This window comes from Melitaea cinxia, chromosome 3 (assembly GCF_905220565.1).
Source record: "Melitaea cinxia chromosome 3, ilMelCinx1.1, whole genome shotgun sequence".
In the NCBI taxonomy this organism is placed as follows: Eukaryota; Metazoa; Arthropoda; class Insecta; order Lepidoptera; family Nymphalidae; genus Melitaea; species Melitaea cinxia.
In genome coordinates this window covers 4,068,086-4,072,706 of record NC_059396.1, presented here as the reverse complement: position 1 = coordinate 4,072,706, position 4,621 = coordinate 4,068,086, and the positions used below count along the sequence as shown (strand labels likewise).

The window sequence follows — 4,621 nt, the reverse complement described above, 5'->3', positions numbered from 1 at the left end:
AATCCCATAGTTAATGTTTAAGACACGGGAAGACAAGGGTGTTAGTGGGATAGCGTGTCACTCAACAGATTGACCGTACTCGCACTTAGAAAGCTGTAGTTAGTTTGTGTAAATTTAGATGCAGTAACAAGGTTTCGTTTCATTTTAGTGTATTTTTTAATTTAAATCCATATAAGCAGAATTTTAATTTTAATTTTGTTTTTGATTCTAATTGTAATTTTTATTGAATTTTACTATTGTTAGGATTTTTTATTTTCATTTTAATAAAATTAATTGAATTTTAGCATGATTGTCAATATCGAGAATTGTATTAAAGGAAAATGAAATCAGTTTATTTGTACGTTTATCAGTATGTAAAATTATAATAAATCAAAAATCACACGTGTAGTGTAATCACACAGTGTGACTTACTGACATTAGTTTTTAAGTTATGAAATTTTTACTAACACTTGTATGGCTGTAAATCTGAATTAAATAAATTATTATTATTATATTATTATTAAAAATGAAGCGGTTAAATAAATATTTATTTTTTAAATAAATTATTAATTATTATTAACATTTTATATTACATAATTATTATTTATTTATTTCTTTCTTTCTTTATTTATTTATTTAATAAATAAACATAATATTATATTAAAACTGGCCGTTAGAGTTTAAGTAATGTTTTGAAGAATGTTAAAAACTTAAGTTTCTTACCGGTTCTTTAAACCAGATTCTACATTTCGAATTCATATATTTCATTCTTTGTGTCGTGAGAGGCGACTAAGGGATAAAAAGGTTCCACTACCACCTTGGAACTAAGAAGCCGACCGATGGCGGGATAACCATCCAACTGCTGGCTTTGAAACACACAGGCCGAAGACGGGTAGCAGCGTCTTCGGTGCGAGAAAGCCAGCCCCTGCGGTCACCAACCCGCCTGCCCAGCGTGGTGACTATGTGAACTTGTGGAGGCCTATGTCCAGCAGTGGACTGCAATAGGCTGGAATGATATTTCATTCTTTTATTTTTTTCAACTGTATGCACATGTAACTAGTTGCTTAATAACAGAAATAGTGTGACGTTTTGTACGTTCCATTTATTGAAGAATGCTTTTAAACAGACATTTGTAAAGGGAAATGGTATCTAATAATAATATTAATTTAACAAGTATTACGCGAATTAAACCGCAAATCAAATCCAATTAGTATAATATTTTATCGATAAAATATTATAATATAATTACGAATAAAGGTTGATAGAATTAACGACTTATCCGTTTTATTATGCTATTAATAGATAGAAATTTAATATTCTTATTTTACGAAAATTTAATTATACTTTTTCATTAATACAGCGTTTGTCCAATAAAATAGAAAAAAAAATTAATTAAATTTCCAATAATATGATTAACGCAAATTTTATTTAATTATTGTACTTATAGTTGGAATAAAAAATTGTAGCTCCGCTGTGATAGCTTGCGCTGCCGTGACCAGGATTCGAACCTGGGTTACTACGGCCACAACGTAGGGTCCTAACCACTAGACGATCACGGCTACCGGAGCGCTGACTAAGATATCGAAATTATCTTAGTATACCTACATTAGCTTGTACTTTCACTTGTTAACTCAGGCATATCTACCGCCTTTTATTTTCCCTTTGTATTTTATATCGAACTAGCCGTTAGCTAGCATAACTTTAAGTAGCAATTAGTTTGTTCATAATATATTACAATATATAGTCAATTTGCAGATACTAGATTTCATTCAGAATTCTGATGTAACAGTGGTTGTAACCTAGTCTCAGGAAGATCGAAGGATGATTTTAATTGAAAATTATTTAGGTTTTGAATATGCCATTTATTAAAAATTGAGGCATTACAGTATACAAAAAAAAATCCTAATGTCGTGTGAGCAAAGCAGCGGGTTGAGTGTGGTTACAACATGTTATGAGAAAAGGATTGCTATTAGTAGACTATATTTTTGTAGGACATTTGATAAAAAACGGCGTTTTCGTAATTATCATTTAACTCGTTGATTGTTCGTAAAGATTTTGACAATTGTAATTGAAGTAAAAAATGTGGTAAGTTTACAATAATTCAAGTAGAGGCGAATTGTCTAAAGCGAGTTCATAGAAAAAAACCAAAGACTAACGACTAACTATGTTCGAAACGTTTTAAAATCACCAAAAACGACGCGTTTTCTTCCTTTGCGTGGCATTCATATTGGAATAAATCTATAGTATAACAATATTCGTGTAATGGATGAAGATAAGCCAGTATTTCATTATCGCTCGCCCGTGGGGAAGAATGCTCACGACGTAAACACCGGCTTAGCACAGCCGCTTTAGCATAATAATAGGACTACAGAGACTATACAACCGTATTAAATAAAATTATTTAGTAGTGAAAGTAAAATATAGTTATCTATTAAAAAAAATGGACAAAAAATTAATAAATAACGCAATTGCATGCAACGCAAAAAAAACAACTAGAAATATCATTTTTTTCTTAAATTGAGCAATCCTAAAGTAATCAGCTTTGTTTCCGTTATCAATTATATGGTTTAAACGGATTAAGAGTGTACGCTACCTCAAATTGCTTATTTTCCAGTCGGCAGGATGTCCATATCTTCCAAACTACTGAATATTTAAGTTTGAACTTTATGTATGGTAAAGTTCAGGACATAAACTATCTTTCATATGTTTCGAAAACACGATTCCAGAAAATTTTCTCGATAGGAAAAAATCGCAAAGTTACCTCTATTTTTGTATTAAAACCTTAATATCTCAGTAAATATAGAAGTCATGGACTTGAGATTAAGCATGGTAATTGAAATAAGTATGACGAACATTTTATATGTTGCGATTTTTAAAAAATAACTATTGATAATTTTTGTGAGGAGAAAATACATGTAATTCGCGCGATGAACAACCAAGCGCTCTAAATTCTCATGTGTATTTAGTACGGGTGAAATCTGAATTCGAGCTGAGGTAGGGTAGCCCCTTAAGGATTTACTAATTAACCTAACTGTTGTGTACACGCGTATGTATTGTATGTACATTTGTGTGTGCGTCAATGCGTACGCGCACACACGCACACACGTGCATGTGTGCGTGCGGATATCAGTATGTGCATGAGTGCATATGTGTGTTCGTGCACACACAATATGTCTGTGTTTTCCTGAAAGAACTTAATAATTAGTTTCTTTTATGTGAAATATTTTTAAATGTTCGATTTCTTTTATTTAAAATTAAAATATTAACTACTTTATATAACGCTGCTTTTTATTTTAATAAACTCTATAACATCTTCCTTGTTTTGGCATAAGTTAAGAATAGCATTGCGTCATTAAATTGAGTTTTTTAGTTTAGTTGAGAAATTAACTTGCTACGTGTTAAAAAAATTGCTTGCTGGGTTAGAGAGTCACCCACAATTCCTAACACGAGACAACAAGAGAGAGAGTAAAAAAAAAACACAGTCCTACAGAATCTTAATTTTTTTTTTCAAAACTCACAAAATCAACTACACTAAAGCAAAGCTATACCCTAAAAAACTACAATGACTCACCCACAACAAATCGCAGCTAGTACCCAAAACGGCGAGAGAATCCAATCCAAAAAAAGAGCAAAAAGCAAAAGCAAAAAGGGCCCGCAACACACGTCCTGAGCCTTATATACAGCAAACCCAGTGTGTCGCGACACCACTACCCCCTAAGGTGCACCGCAACGTAATACGATACGAGGGTATTCCAAAAATTAAATCAGTCGCCTAGAAAAAGTAAATAGCAACGCTAATGCATAACTGTGCTATTATACATCAGCAGGAACGAAACTACGTGCTATTAAAAATATATGCTACAATACCCCCCCCGACAGAGAAGAATTTTGCATCTCTGGCAAAATTCTAAAAAAAAACTAATGTAAGGAGAGAATCTGGTAAGCTCAGAAAGGGATTATAAAATTTAAATCCATACTAAGAGAAAAAAAAAAAATTCTTTTTGATAGATTAATCATAAGAGATAATCGAATTACAAAAACACCACATATAATTTTGAATTCACTGCAACACTGTCTTACGACCCAATCATACGTCACTAACATACAACATCCTGAAATTCAACTATCAATGTGCGTTAACCGACCTAGACAATTAACGCCCTGACACACAGAGTGACGGTCTATAAATGAGCACCACTCAGCAGCTACTTAAAATTTTTAATTTAACAATTTTTTTTTTTTTTTTTTTTTTTTTTTTAATCCACATTTAATACCGTATTCCCGATGTAGGCTTTAGAATGTGCATAACACAATTAGAATCGAATATATATTCCATAGAATAAAATAATATGTGGAATCGCCACCCGTTCCAGAATTAAGTTGTAACACAACAACAACAACTTATGGCGTAGGCTTTAAACAAAATAATATGAGTGGGTAGATACGTTAGAGATGCACCCAACACACACAAATTAAGTTATTGCTCAGTGGAATAACTCAACAAAAATAATCACCCAAAAGTACATTAGAGATGTACCCAACACACAACTATCATAAGTCATGTACTTGTATAAGCACAAAATAAAAAAATGAGATCATCACCCGTCTCAAAAATGGAATACGTAATATAGATTTAAAACAA

The 4,621-nt window shown here is 32.0% G+C and overlaps 1 non-coding gene across 1 annotated transcript; it reads right to left on the bottom strand.

The window, feature by feature from the left end:
- Positions 1 to 1,466: 1,466 nt before the first annotated feature.
- Trnah-gug lies at positions 1,467 to 1,538 on the bottom strand. Its single transcript has one exon. It is a non-coding gene; the product is annotated as a tRNA-His (tRNA).
- Between the last annotated feature and the right edge of the window lie 3,083 nt (positions 1,539 to 4,621).